The 16,187-nt window shown below is 42.0% G+C and overlaps 1 protein-coding gene across 1 annotated transcript in view; it reads left to right on the forward strand.

Moving 5' to 3' along the window:
* PLPPR1 (phospholipid phosphatase related 1) overlaps positions 1 to 16,187 on the forward strand; it is a 257,899-nt gene that overhangs the window by 90,622 nt on the left and 151,090 nt on the right. The gene's annotated exons all lie outside the window — the stretch shown is intronic.

The raw sequence follows: 16,187 nt of genomic DNA on the forward strand, positions 1-16,187 counted from the left end.
ACCTCAGAGGAATGTTATAAAAATTAGATTTGAAAAGGTCTGGCACTTCATAAATGGTAGCTATTATCTTTTATGTATTGCTAAGAACCTTTTTTTTTTTTGTACTAGACTGGCACACATTTATTGAGACCTTTCTCAGCAAAGCAACTAACAAAGATCAGAATATGCTTGAAAATATAAATAATACAAAATCACTTCTGGGCACCTGTCCACTTAATTCCCCGTTATTTGTGCTAAGCTGAACTAGCAGCATGTGTGTTCAAATGTTTTGCGTTGAGGCTAGGATAATACAGAGAATGTGTATTGGGGGCAAAATGGGAATTGAAGAGCTGAACAGCACTGACATGTACTTGTAAGAGTGCGTTTTGGTTTAGACAGCCTGACTTTAAATGGGAGTTCAGCCATTAACTATTTATATGTGAAGCTCTGAACAGGTAACTTCTAAGATCCTCTGTTGACTCATTTGTAAAATGTAGATATCACTTCACACATCACAAATTTGTTGTGACAATAAATATTTATATTATAAATAATTTCAAGGATAAATATATGTGTAATGGCCTCTATTCCTTCTCTTATTCTGGATAAGGCCCACGACGCATGTACTAATTATAAACAAATGATTTAACCTGACCTGAGTGGTAAATTTAAAAAGTACTTCTTAAAATGCCTTGATAAACTCATTCTGAAGTAATAGTATGTGTGTGTAAATGAGACTACCTCATCTCCCAAATTCTTCCATAAATATTTCTTTGAAGGAGAGAATTTTGCCTCATTAAGAACTAAGTGCTAGAAGGCAACTAAAGCAGTATGTTTCAGAACAGCGAAGGCAGGTGGCCAAGCCCGGCCCCTAATTCCTAAGGCGAGCCCACGTTCCGTGGCCCAGCTGTATCCATTTGGGGCCATCAGGTTTAAAGCGAGACCACCCGAGGGGAGCCGAGCCTGGAAGCTCTGTCCGGGAGGTGGAGGCGGAGAGCGGCCACAGGGGAAGGTATGTGGGCGCCCCTCCGGGTCGCCAGCTGCTGGCCCCGCTCTGCCCAGTGTTCTTTAGATGTCAGCATCCACCCATAGGTATGAAAGCGTAACCACCACTTGCTTTCTGTTTATTAGCTCACTCTCTACTTGAAAGTTTGAGACAGGGCCAGCACTTTAATCTTATTTTTAAAATGGGAAACAGAGTTTTAGAGGAACAGATAATGAGGAACTTTGCTTTGAAAGAAATTTTTAGCGAAGACTAAAACTATTAACTCTGCTCAGATTACCTGTGCTCCATCCTTTCTCTTGTCACTTACCAGCCATGTGAACCGGCGCAAGTTATCGAACCTCACTTTGTGATGGTTTCCCACCTGTAAAATGGTGGTCATGACAGTGCCTACCTCACAGGGCTGATGACGAATGACATGCGGTAAAGCCAAGTGTTCAGAGCAGTTCTGGGTTCCTGGAAATGCCGTGTCCTTGCCGGTCGGTGCTTTTTGAGCTTTTGTTTAGGAGGTTTTGTGAGAAGAGATTTGCTGTTTGGGGATTATCCCAGCTTTCCAAAACTATGTTCCTTCTGGATTATTTGGCTAGTAGCCCCTTATGTCATTGTAGTGGCTTTCAAACCAGAGGAAGCTGAGGGGGCTGTACACAGAGAACTCCTGAAAGGTTCATGAAGAAATGGAGATCAACTAACCAAATCTGTGGTACTTAGGGGTTTTGTTTTGTTTTTTTTCAACTTTCTTTTTTCCTCCATCTCTGGGATTTTGTCTTGAATGATTACCCTAGGATTATGGTGCATGTTATCTCATGTCTAATCACCAGATTCTGTCATGCTGCAGAACTGTGCGGGTGAACAAGTGTTTAGCCGTGATAGAAATCCCTTGAGATCAGCTTCAATTAGGAAACTTATAAAAAGATAAGCTTGAGTAACGGTCTTAGGAATAAGAGTTCTTCTTTCTTTTTCAATTGTTTTATTTGTAAAAAGAATGATATATCTATATGTATAATCACAAGACAGTTTTAGGCAATCATGAAGATTAAATGGTATAACTATGTAAATGCTTATCATTATGCCTGGCATAGAGGGAGCATTGAATAGAGAGTAAATATCACTGTTCCTCAATGGTTTTAGCTTAAGGAATATGAAAGACCCATGCTCCAAGAAGGACCACTATTGTATGCCTCTTGCTCTTGAGTTTATCCCTATAGGGCAGTGAAGGAAACTATAGCAAAGTAAAATCACACTTAGGCCTTATGGTAGGATTGTGTGGTGGTTATGAACCCAGGCTCTGAATTCAGAGAGCTTGGGGCCAAGTCCCAGTCACTCTGGGAGTCTGGGCAAGCTCTTTAACCTGTGTGTGCCTTATTGTTTTCATCTGCACAAGTGGGTCCACAATCCCACCTACTGCACTGGGTAAGCTGTGAGAATTAAGTGAGATAATAACTTATAAGGCACTTGGAACATAGAACTGGCACATTGAAAGCATTCAGTGTTTGAGTTGCTAATATTCAAAAATAGTCAAGAAGTTGTAGTTTGTAAACAATATAGAAAGACTCAAATTTAGGTTTGATGTCTGGGGAAATGTCTAGGAGTTTTGTTCTGTATGAAAATGAGGTCGGCATCCATTAATAGCTTCTACTTGTCCTCAAGCCAAATAGACTATATATCTGTGTACTAAGCCTCTGATTGCTGATGCACCATAGAAAATGTAGGACTTAAAGACTTAAAGAATCTGCTATTTAGTTAAGAGATAAGCCTAAGTAACAGAAATCATTTGAGGGCAGCAACAGATAATGTAGTCAAGTGCTAAGTGATATACTGTGGTCTGTAAGTAAAAGGAAAATGGGTAAGAAGGACAGGTAACAGAACCACTGGGAATAGCTTCTGGAGACTCAGAGTTTGGAAGGGAGGAGGAATGGATCCCAGTTCTAGTTCAAGAGAACACCAAAAGCAAAGGGGAGGTGGGAGTATTGGCATGGTGTTTGTGGAGGAGAGAAGCAGAGGAATGATTAAACCCCCAGGATTAATCGGAGGGTATCTGTGAGCAAATAGGATCGAGATTGTGGGTATGGTGTATAGGGTAACAGGAGACTGCTGTAGAGTCAAGTTTATGGCTTAACTCACACCCCTCCTTGTTTTATAGATGAGGTGACTGAGGTATAAAGAACTACTTTGCTTAATCACTTACTAATTAGTCAACTGGTGTAAGACCCCGTCAACCCGGATTCCTTGGCTAGTGAATTTACAACTGCATCATTCTGTGGGGTCAGATTACAGAGACCCCTAAAAAGGACTGGAAAAATTCCCTTGTCCATATTTCCTAAAGTGGAAGAGCTCCCCTATCCATATTTCCTAAAGTGAAAGCAACAAATATTCATAAGCCACCCAAGCAAGGGCCTCATTGGTCCCCAACTGGAAACACCCCTTCCCAAATAGGTAATCTGAATATTGGAGCCCTGTCCTAGAATCCAGTTCTGATTTCTGGGGCAAAGTTCTTTCCATTGCATCACACTACTTGTACTTATTTCTCTTCAGGATGTCCTTATTTCTATCCCTACCAGGCTAAATGACTCACCTTTTTTTCTTTTCCCCTCAAGCGTATTTCTTATTCCCTCTCACTTAAACCAAATCCCTCAAGATCAATGAAACATTACCATCCGCTTTAATGAGGCTTCCAGGATTGTTCTCGCTGTCACTCCCTAAACTCTGCTATCTGGAGTTTGTTTTGCCAGACTGTGTTCCTGAATCATGTAGGTCATTAGATGAGAAAGATGTTTCCCTCCTACCCTGAGTCACCTCTGGCTTCCACACCGCAGGTCTGCTGCTGGAGTCCTTTCGTGACAAAAGCCAGACACTCACATCATTTGGAGATGCATTTGCCATGACGTTCTGGGGCAGTGGCCTGTGCCTCACACCTTTCAGTTTGCCCCCCCTGCCACCGCATGCCCATCAGGTTCTCCACGAGGGAAGGGGCAGCAGGGGGGTCAGCTGTACACTAACATGACCGTAGTATATTTTACACGGTTGTGCTGGGCAGAGGAGGCAGGCCACAAACTCTGCAGATAAAATGCATGAGTACATAGTACATGCGGTCATTGAGGTGACATGATTTTAGGGAAGTTTCTCTGCTTTTTTTTTTCCCATCAACTTTAATTCCTCTCCTTCACCTGTGAGTGGGTGTAAATTACTTGAGTTCTTTTCCTCTCCTCCTCCTCCCCACCCCTTCCCTCTGTTTCCCTTCACAGCCTTTAGTGGCAAGTGAATCAGCATGGGGGGGGGGGTGTCTAATTACCTCATCTTTCAGCGTTTATCACCAGCCCACTTCCCTTTAAAACCTGAGATGCTGTTGCATGTCGCAGAGCACCCTGGAGAACCATGTCATATTCACAGGAGCGGCTCATGCTGTTGGTGGTGGAGTTGAGAGAATTAGTGCAGGCATATTAATCAAGTCAGATACTGATTTTACTGGATGTGTTAAAATTTGGGAACAAAAGGAGACCTCTGTGTTCTCTGCTGACCCTGTTTGATGCTGTTCAGCACATGGTTTGCAAGACAATGTTCTCTTTTCCTCTGACTATAAGCTGTTTTTTAATCACTCTAATAAAGCTTCCAATTTCTGTACTTACCTTGTTACTGTGGACTCTCTCACTTGTAAATCCCTCCTATTCAATTTTTGGTCAACTAGGGGCATGTGCCTTTATCAATTGCCTTTATTTTATGTTTACTTTTGAGAGCTTTTTGTACTTTTTTTTTTTTTCTTTTTTAATAATTATTTTTTTATTGAAGGGTAGTTGATGCACAGTATTACATTACATTAGTTTCAAGTGTACAACACAGTGGTAGAACATTTATATACATAATTCTAGGTTCCAGCTATCACCCTACCAAGCTGTTACATTATCTTGACTATATTCCTTATGCTATACATTACATCCCGGTTACTTATTTATTTTACCATTGGAAGTCTGTCCTTTTTTTTTTTTTTTTTTTTTTTTTTTTTGTGAGGGCATCTCTCATATTTATTGATCAAATGATTGTTAACGACAATAAAATTCTGTATAGGGGAGTCAATGCTCAATGCACAATCATTAATCCACCCCAAGCCTAATTTTCGTCAGTCTCCAATCTTCTGAGGCATAACAAACAAGTTCTTACATGGAGAACAAATTCTTACATAATGAATAAGTTACATAGTGAACAGTACAAGGGCAGTCATCACAGAAACTTTCAGTTTTGCTCATGCATTATGAACTCTAAACAGTCAGTTCAAATATGAATACTCATTTGGTTTTTATACTTGATTTATGTGTGGATACTACATTTCTCTCTTTATTATTATTATTTTTAATAAAATGCTGAAGTGGTAGGTAGATACAAGATAAAGGTAGAAAACATAGTTTAGTGTTGTAAGAGAGCAAATGTAGATGATCAGGTGTGTGCCTGTAGACTATGTGTTAATCCAAGCTAGACCAGGGCAATAAAACATCCACGTATGCAGAAGATTTCTCTCAGAACAGGGGGGGTGAGGTTCTAAGCCTCACCTCTGTTGATCCCCAATTTCTCACCTGATGGCCCCCCTGCGACTGTGCCTGTCTTAGGTTGTTCCTCCCTTGAGGAATCTTACCCGTCTCTGGCTAACCAGTCATCTTCCGGGGCCATACAGGGAAATGTGAAGTTGGTAAGTGAGAGAGAAGCCTTATTGTTTGAAAAGGTTAGCTTTTTACATCTTTGCATATTTATGCCCTGTGGCTTCTATGCCCAGCATTTGTCTTGAGGTATCTTTACCACTTGGAAGAATTATGATACTCGATAAATTTGATACGAGGCACGAATTCTATTTAAGGGTTGTAATTAGGAAGGAAGAAGAAAAGCTATAGAAGTAGCAGGCGGAAGAAAACATGGGAAGATTGATTATTTCTTTGGCATAACTTCTTGTAGAGTACTTCAGCATGAATAGGTTTTAAGCTACTACTTAAATTGCGCACACACATTAACATAATAGGAGTATAGTTACATAACCAAAGCATACCTGTAATTACCAGCCATCTCCAGTGAAACCAAGAAAACCGGTTAGGCACCTTAGGCATTTGTGAAAACTTATCTATGACATGGTGGATATTGTCCAACTGAACTTGAACAGTCTGAGAGATATCAGACAAATTAAAACAACCCATTCCTGGGGACTGTTCACATGCCATATGTTCTTTTAACAGTAAATAGTTTGTAGTTGTAAGACTTTGGAGTGCTACAATTTGCACTTCTCCAAATTCTTGGTTGAGTTCCAACAGTATAGATCCAGTCAAATTTGTTGTTTTACTGTATGCACAGGCCAGCTTAGATATCTCCTTCCTCATTCCCATGGCAAGTCCAGGAACGGGTGGGATGAGTGCATCTACAGCTGTAGCAGTGCGTGGATCTTTGTTGGGGTTTTTTGATGATCATCTTCTGGCATGAGTCTTCCAGAGAGTGCAGATGTTGGAAGTTCTTTTTCATATCGTATCTTAGTTCATTTTCGGGGTAGCCCAATTAGGCTTTGATCCTCTGTATAAACACAAACAGACCCTTTGCCTACACTTTTATATGCCCTTTATACCCTTGTGTAGAACTCGTTGGAGGTTACCACAGAGGAACTGCCCTTTTTTTTTTTTTTTTTTGCTTTGTTTTTGGTATCACTAATCTACACTTACATGACGAATATTATGTTAACTAGGCTCTCCCCTATACCAGGTCTCCCCTATAAACCCCTTTACAGTCACTGTCCATCAGCATAGCAAAATGTTGTAGAATCACTACTTGCCTTCTCTGTGTTGTACAGCCCTCCCTTTTCTCCTACCCCCCCTTGCATGTTAATCTTAATACCCCCCTACTTCTCCCCCCCTTATCCCTCCCTACCCACCCATCCTCCCCAGTCCCTTTCCCTTTGGTACCTGTTAGTCCATTCTTGAGTTCTGTGATTCTGCTGCTGTTTTGTTCCTTCAGTTTTTCCTTTGTTCTTATATTCCACAGATAAGTGAAATCATTTGGTATTTCTCTTTCTCCGCTTGGCTTGTTTCACTGAGCATAATACCCTCCAGCTCCATCCATGTTGCTGCAAATGATTGGATTTGCCCTTTTCTTATGGCTGAGTAGTATTCCATTGTGTATATGTACCACATCTTCTTTATCCATTCATCTATTGATGGACATTTAGGTTGCTTCCAATTCTTGGCTATTGTAAATAGTGCTGCAATAAACATAGGGGTGCATCTGTCTTTCTCAAACTTGATTGCTGCGTTCTTAGGGTAAATTCCTAGGAGTGCAATTCCTGGGTCAAATGGTAAGTCTGTTTTGAGCATTTTGATGTACCTCCATACTGCTTTCCACAATGGTTGAACTAACTTACATTCCCACCAGCAGTATAGGAGGGTTCCCCTTTCTCCACAGCCTCGCCAACATTTGTTGTTGTTTGTCTTTTGGATGGCAGCCATCCTTACTGGTGTGAGGTGATACCTCATTGTAGTTTTAATTTGCATTTCTCTGATAATTAGCGATGTGGAGCATCTTTTCATGTGTCTGTTGGCCATCTGTATTTCTTTTTTGGAGAACTGTGTGTTCAGTTCCTCTGCCCATTTTTTAATTGGGTTATTTGTTTTTTGTTTGTTGAGGCATGTGAGCTCCTTATATATTCTGGACGTCAAGCCTTTATCGGATGTGTCATTTTCAAATATATTCTCCCATACTGTAGGGATCCTTCTTGTTCTATTGATGGTGTCTTTTGCTGTACAGAAGCTTTTCAGCTTAATATAGTCCCACTTACTCATTTTTGCTGTTGTTTTCCTTGCCCGGGGAGATATGTTCAAGAAGAGGTCACTCATGTTTATGTCTAAGAGGTTTTCGCCTATGTTTTCTTCCAAGAGTTTAATGGTTTCATGGCTTACATTCAGGTCTTTGATCCATTTTGAGTTTACTTTTGTATATGGGGTTAGACAATGGTCCAGTTTCATTCTCCTACATGTAGCTGTCCAGTTTTGCCAGCACCACCTGTTGAAGAGACTGTCATTTTGCCATTGTATGTCCATGGCTCCTTTATCAAATATTAATTGACCATATATGTCTGGGTTAATGTCTGGATTCTCTAGTCTGTTCCATTGGTCTGTGGCTCTGCTCTTGTGCCAGTACCAAATTGTCTTGATTACTATGGCTTTATAGTAGAGCTTGAAGTTGGGGAGTGAGATCCCCCCTACTTTATTCTTCTTTCTCAGGATTGCTTTGGCTATTCGGGGTCTTTTGTGTTTCCATATGAATTTTTGAATTATTTGTTCCAGTTCATTGAAGAATGTTGCTGGTAGTTTCATAGGGATTGCATCAAATCTGTATATTGCTTTGGGCAGGATGGCCATTTTGACGATATTAATTCTTCCTAGCCACGAGCATGGGATGAGTTTCCATCTGTTAGTGTCCCCTTTAATTTCTCTTAAGAGTGACTTGTAGTTTTCAGAGTATAAGTCTTTCACTTCTTTGGTTAGGTTTATTCCTAGGTATTTTATTTTTTTTGATGCAATTGTGAATGGAGTTGTTTTCCTGATTTCTCTTTCTGTTGGTTCATTGTTAGTATACAGGAAAGCCACAGATTTCTGTGTGTTGATTTTGTATCCTGCAACTTTGCTGTATTCCGATATCAGTTCTAGTAGTTTTGGGGTGGAGTCTTTAGGGTTTTTTATGTACAGTATCATGTCATCTGCAAATAGTGACAGTTTAACTTCTTCTTTACCAATCTGGATTCCTTGTATTTCTTTATTTTGTCTGATTGCCGTGGCTAGGACCTCCAGTACTATGTTAAATAACAGTGGAGAGAGTGGGCATCCCTGTCTAGTTCCCAATCTCAGAGGAAATGCTTTCAGCTTCTCGCTGTTCAATATAATGTTGGCTGTAGGTTTTTCATAGATGGCCTTTATTATGTTGAGGTACTTGCCCTCTATTCCCATTTTGCTGAGAGTTTTTAACATGAATGGATATTGAACTTTGTCAAATGCTTTTTCAGCATCTATGGAGATGATCATGTGGTTTTTGTCTTTCTTTTTGTTGATGTGGTGGATGATGTTGATGGACTTTCGAATGTTGTGCCATCCTTGCATCCCTGGGATGAATCCCACTTGGTCATGGTGTATGATCCTTTTGATGTATTTTTGAATTCGGTTTGCTAATATTTTGTTGAGTATTTTTGCATCTACGTTCATCAGGGATATTGGTCTGTAGTTTTCTTTTTTGGTGGGGTCTTTGCCTGGTTTTGGTATTAGGGTGATGTTAGCTTCATAGAATGAGTTTGGGAGTATCCCCTCCTCCTCTATTTTTTGGAAAACTCTAAGGAGAATGGGTATTATGTCTTCCCTGTATGTCTGATAAAATTCCGAGGTAAATCCATCTGGCCCGGGGGTTTTGTTCTTTGGTAGTTTTTGGATTACCGCTTCAATTTCGTTGCTGGTAATTGGTCTGTTTAGATTTTCTGTTTCTTCCTGGGTCAATCTTGGAAGGTTATATTTTTCTAGGAAGTTGTCCATTTCTCCTAGGTTTCCCAGCTTGTTAGCATATAGGTTTTCATAGTATTCTCCAATAATTCTTTGCATTTCCGTGGGGGTCCGTCGTGATTTTTCCTTTCTCATTTCTGATACTGTTGATTTGTGTTGACTCTCTTTTCTTCTTAATAAGTCTGGCTAGAGGCTTATCTATTTTGTTTATTTTCTCGAAGAACCAGCTCTTGGTTTCATTGATTTTTGCTATTGTTTTATTCTTCTCAATTTTATTTATTTCTTCTCTGATCTTTATTATGTCCCTCCTTCTGCTGACCTTAGGCCTCATCTGTTCTTCTTTTTCCAATTTCGATAATTGTGACATTAGACCATTCATTTGGGATTGCTCTTCCTTTTTTAAATACGCTTGGATTGCTATATACTTTCCTCTTAAGACTGCTTTTGCTGTGTCCCACAGAAGTTGGGGCTTAGTGTTGTTGTTGTCATTTGTTTCCATATATTGCTGGATCTCCATTTTGATTTGGTCATTGATCCATTGATTATTTAGGAGCGTGTTGTTAAGCCTCCATGTGTTTGTGAGCCTCTTTGCTTTCTTTGTACAGTTTATTTCTAGTTTTATGCCTTTGTGGTCTGAAAAGTTGGTTGGTAGGATTTCAATCTTTTGGAATTTTCTGAGGCTCTTTTTGTGGCCTAGTATGTGGTCTATTCTGGAGAATGTTCCATGTGCACTTGAGAAGAATGTATATCCCGCTGCTTTTGGATGTAGAGTTCTATAGATGTCTATTAGGTCCATCTGCTCTACTGTGTTGTTCAGTACTTCCGTGTCCTTACTTATTTTCTGCCCAGTGGATCTATCCTTTGGGGTGAGTGGTGTGTTGAAGTCTCCTAGAATGAATGCATTGCAGTCTATATCCCCCTTTAGTTCTGTTAGTATTTGTTTCACATATGCTGGTGCTCCTGTGTTGTGTGCATATATATTTATAATGGTTATATCCTCTTGTTGGACTGAGCCCTTTATCATTATGTAGTGTCCTTCTTTATCTCTTGTTACTTTCTTTGTTTTGAAGTCTATTTTGTCTGATATTAGTACTGCAACCCCTGCTTTCTTCTCACTGTTGTTTGCTTGAAATATGTTTTTCCATCCCTTGACTTTTAGTCTGTACATGTCTTTGGGTTTGAGGTGAGTTTCTTGTAAGCAGCATATAGATGGGTCTTGCTTTTTTATCCATTCTGTTACTCTGTGTCTTTTGATTGGTGCATTCAACCCATTAACATTTAGGGTGACTATTGAAAGATATGTACTTATTGCCATTGTAGGCTTTAAATTCGTGGTTACCAAAGGTTCAAGGTTAGCCTCTTTAGTATCTTACTGCCTAACTTAGCTCGCTTATTGAGCTGTTATATACACTGTCTGGAGATTCTTTTCTTCTCTCCCTTCTTGTTCCTCCTCCTCGATTCTTCATATGTTGGGTGTTTTGTGCTGTGCTCTTTCTAGGAGTGCTCCCATCTAGAGCAGTCCCTGTAAGATGTTCTGTAGAGGTGGTTTGTGGAAAGCAAATTCCCTCAGCTTTTGTTTGTCTGGGAATTTAATCCCACCATCATATTTGAATGATAGTCGTGCTGGATACAGTATCCTTGGTTCAAGGCCCTTCTGTTTCATTGTATTAAATATATCATGCCATTCTCTTCTGGCCTGTAGGGTTTCTGTTGAGAAATCTGACGTTAGCCTGATGGGTTTCCCTTTATAGGTGACCTTTTTCTCTCTAGCTGCCTTTAACACTCTTTCCTTGTCCTTGATCTTTGCCATTTTAATTATTATGTGTCTTGGTGTTGTCCTTCTTGGATCCTTTCTGTTGGGGGTTCTGTGTATTTCCGTGGTCTGTTCGATTACTTCTTCCCCCAGTGTGGGGAAGTTTTCAGCAATTATTTCTTCTAAGATACTTTCCATCTCTTTTCCTCTCTCTTCTTCTTCTGGGACCCCTATAATACGGATATTGTTCCTTTTGGATTGGTCTCACAGTTCTCTTAATATTGTTTCATTCCTGGAGATCCTTTTGTCTCTCTCTATGTCAGCTTCTATGCGTTCCTGTTCTCTGATTTCAATTCCATCAATGGCCTCTTGCATTCTATCCATTCTGCTTATAAACCCTTCCAGAGTTTGTTTCATTTCTGCGATCTCCTTTCTGGCATCTGTGATCTCCTTCCGGACTTCATCCCTTTTCTCTTGCGTATTTCTCTGCATCTCTGTCAGCATGTTTATGATTCTTATTTTGAATTATTTGTCAGGAAGACTGGTTAGGTCTGTCTCCTTCTCTGGTGTTGTCTCTGTGATCTTTGTCTGCCTGTAGCTTTGCCTTTTCATGGTGATAGGAATAGTCTGCAGAACTGGGACGAGTGACGGCTGGAAGGACTTCCTTTCTTGTTGATTTGTGGCCCTCCTCTCCTGGGAGAACAGCGACCTCTAGTGGCTTGTGCTGCGCAGCTGCGTGCAGACAGGGTTTCTGCTTCCTGCCCGGCTGCTATGGAGTTAATCTCCGCTGTTGCTGTGGGCGTGGCCTGGCTCGGGCAGCTACTCCAAAATGGTGGAGTCGCGTTGGAGCAGGAGCTGCTGGGAGGCTATTTATCTCCGTAAGGGGCCTCCCTGCTCCCTGCAGCGCAGGGGTTGGGGTGCCCAGAGATCCCGGATTCCCTACCTCTGGATTAAGTGACCCGCCCTGCCCCTTTAAGACTTCCAAAAAGCACCCGCCAAAACAAAACAACGACCACAAAAAAAAAAAAAAAAAAATAAGAAAAAAAAATTTTTTAATTAAAAAAAAAAAAAAGGGGGTGGTCGTTCGTTTTTCTTTATTCTCCGGTGCCAGCCTCAGGCCTCTGCTCACCGGTCTTTCTGCCCTGTTTCCCTAGTATTGGGGTCCCTATCCCTTTAAGACTTCCAAAAAGCGCTCGCCAAAACAAAACAGCAAAAAAGCAAAAAAAAAAAATGGTCGCGAGCTTTTTTTATGCCCTCTGTCGCCCAGCCTCCAGAGCCTGCTCACTGTTCTTGCTGCCCTGTTTTCCTAGTATCGAGGGCCCTGCACTCTGGCCTGGATGGCTGGGGCTGGGTGCTCGGCCGTCCTGGGCTCCGTCTCCCTCCCGCTCTGCCTGCTCTTCTCCCGCTGGGAGCTGGGGGGAGGGGCGCTCGGCTCCCGTGGGGCTGGGGCTTGTATCTTACCCCCTTCGCGAGGCGCTGGGTTCTCTCGGGTGCGGATGTGGTCTGGATATTGTCCTGTGTCCTCTGGTCTTTATTCTAGGAAGGGTTGTCTTTGTTATATTTTCATAGATATATGTTGTTTTGGGAGGAGATTTCCGCTGCTCTACTCACGCCGCCATCTTCCGCCCCTCTCCCGCTTTTTGTACTTTTAGGTATGAAAACATGTTGTGTGGTTATTTTAAACCATAATCACACGGTGAAGATTTGAATGTGGTTACCTGGTTTCTTAGTGACAGCTTCTGGCTCTTCTGACCTGCAGTCTAGATGCTCTCCTCAGAGCCCTTGTTCCTTAGGCCTTAAGAGCAGTCAAGGGGTGACATTCTTTGGCTGACTAGGTGGTAGATCTGGTTGGAGGATGTCCTGCACATTGGGCTTGGGAAATATATACAGGCAAGAAAAGATGCTACTCTCAGGGGGAGAGGTGCCACGTTGGGTTGAACAAGCTTTTGGGAGGACTGCCGCCTGAGAAAAGTCAGGGAGAAGACAGAACAGCCCAGCCAGAAGGAATAGAAGCTGGATAAGAAATAAGAATTAGCTGGGCAGAAAGAGATGGAAGACTATTAAAGGAGAGCACACAGTATGAGCAGACACTCTGCTAACCTGCAGTCAGCCTTTAGGACAAGCTGCCAGTTCCTCTGGGTGGAGGTGGCCCTGTGTTTGGGCACACAGCTTGGGGAGCAGAGAGTATGCTTAGTTTTAGCTTCTGCTCGCCTCCTCAGTTAGAGCCCCTGTGCAAGGCACAGCCTGCATGCTATACATGGCAGGTGAGCATACTGATCGAGAATATGCTCGAAAAAGCAGTGGTACAACTTCCAGTATGTGTTACCTCTGGGCAGCAAACAGTCTGCCTCTGAAGTGGTCATATTATAACATTCCTTTCTCTAATGGTGGGGTTGAGTTCCTGATCGTCCGGGCCTTGTTTGATTCCCCCAAAGAGCCCTGTGAGTGTATACTTATCCCCACTGTGGAGGTGGACAGGCAGGTTCATGAGATCAAGGTGCTTGCTCACAGAGGCTACATGACATCAAGGAAGTGGCAGAGTCATGATTTAAATCCAGATCCTCTGACTGTAAATCCTGAGCTTTTCTGCTCTCTCAGGCTACACACACTGAAAGCATACAGAGAATAAATGAGGCTGTGTCTGTGAATTATCATCACTGCTCCTCATACATATGCATAATTAAGTTATGCCTATGCAATAATTAAGACAACTCTGGCATCTTGTCTATACCAGTACAACTGGTGGGTTCCTGCCACTGGGGTACCTTGGAGAGATGAATTCCTGTGCTTCGATTTCCTCTTATGTAAGCTGAGGCAGTAATATCTATCTCATAACTCACTGGGTTGTTAATAATTATATTTCTGAATATTAAACCCACAGGGCAGGGCTTCTGTTTCATTATCACTGTGTCTCCAAAGATGACAACAATACCTGGTGCAAATAGGTGATCAGTATATATTTGTTGAAAGAATTAATGTGTTTGAATGTTTACTGCATGCTGGGTGCTGGGCAAAGAGTTTTACAAACATTTCTTTAATTCCTCACCACAGAGCTGCAGGCTGGTTATGATACCCTCCATTTTACAGATGCAATCAAGACAGAGTGAAGTAACTCACCAGAGGTTCACAGCTAGTGAGAGGCAGAGCTGGGATTCAAACACAGCACTGTCGGATCCTAAAGCTTATGCTCTTAGCTACTGGAATTGTAAAGATTAAGTGAAACTAGGTACGGGACTTGGCGCAATGGGTAACAGACATGCTTGAGTAATGGAACTTTCTCTTCTCACTGTAAATCTGAAATGCTTGATTACTTGTAAAATGTCTTAAGAATAAACAATGGTAAAGGATTTATTTGATAAATAACTGGAAACCTGATTTCTGAGGATTGACTAGCCAGATTTTCTCTCCCCGTCATGCTTTCTGGGATGACGGTTTCTTGGGGAACCAGTTGATGAGTTTTTGTCCTCTAGTCACATGCCCCTCCTCAGCTCCGCCGATGGTGCTCTCCCAGGTCTGCCAGCACGGGAGGCAGTCATACTGGCTGCTTTCCAAGGAGGAAGAGGAGCAGCCCAAAGTGACGAACATCTCATATGGAGGGGAGCGCAGTTCTGTCTTTATGATGTTCTCATCCTAAGGGGCTTCATGGTGAAGCAATTAATACTGCCGTTGGTAGGCTTTTTAAAATCTATTTGTTGTGAAGTAAATGACCTATATTTCTTCACCGTTTGGAAACAGGGAGAAATGATAAATGGAAAACAATAAGTAAATAGTTATAATGAATTCTAATGATTAAAAACAGTGACTGGAGCCCCCTGCCTCAATATGATGGGCAGACAATCGTGTACCAGCAGTAGACTGGTTCAGAAATGACCGCGGCCCACAGAAGGAGCTCCAGTCCTACCAAGCCCCAACTACAGTGTGAGCCTGAGAAACATGGACTTTGAAATAAAAATAGATATGTGGATTCGGATCTTAGCTCTGCCCATGCCCGGCTTTGTCATCCTGGGGGAGGTACTACCCTCTCTGAGCCATAGCTGTCGTCTCGCACATGAAGGTGGTAATTCCTGCTTCGCAGGTGCTCTGGGGACTAAAGGAGGCAGCAGGTGGAGCAGATGTGGTGGAATGCCTGACCTGAGGGGAGCACTATAAAGAAGGGCCCTTCCCCTTCAGGCTGGCGGTGTGGCAAGTTGGTAGTCACATGGGCTGCAGGAGGTGATTGCAGAGAGGGTGAGGACTCAGTGTGGCATGCTCACATCACAACTCGTGTCATAATGTTTGCAGGCATGGAAATATAAAAAGGTATATGTATACACAATGGAATATTACTCAGCCATAAGAAAAAAACAAATCCTACCATTCGCAACAACATGGATGGAGCTAGTGGGTATTATGCTCAGTGAAATAAGCCAGGCAGAGAAAGACAAGTACCAAATGATTTCACTCATATGTGGAGTATAAGAACAAAAGAAAACTGAAGGAACAAAACAGCAGCAGAAGCACAGAACCCAAGAATGGACTAATAGTTACCAAAGGGAAAGGGACTGGGGAGGACGGGTGGGAAGGGAGGGATAAGGGTGGGGAAAAAGAAAGAGGGCATTACGATTAGCATATATAGTGCGTGGGGGGCACAGGGAGGGTTGTGCAACACAGAGAAGACAAGTAGTGATTTTATAGCATCTTACTATGTTGATGGACAGTGACTGAACGGGGACGTGGGGGGGACTTGGTGAAGGGGGGAGCCTAATAAACATAATGTCCTTCATGTAATTGCAGATTAATGAACAAAAATAAAATTAAAAAAAAAAGGTATATGTAATTGTTACCAATAGAATGGACATTTTGAAGCAAAAGATGCAAATGGGTGTGGGGCCAGAGTCAAGGGTTAAGGACCTGGAATCCGGATCCAGATCTCAATGAGCTGGAGAGCTTTTCCCTGTATGTGCCTCAGCTG

Source organism: Manis pentadactyla, chromosome 3 (genome assembly GCF_030020395.1).
Source record: "Manis pentadactyla isolate mManPen7 chromosome 3, mManPen7.hap1, whole genome shotgun sequence".
Taxonomy (NCBI): domain Eukaryota; kingdom Metazoa; phylum Chordata; class Mammalia; order Pholidota; family Manidae; genus Manis; species Manis pentadactyla.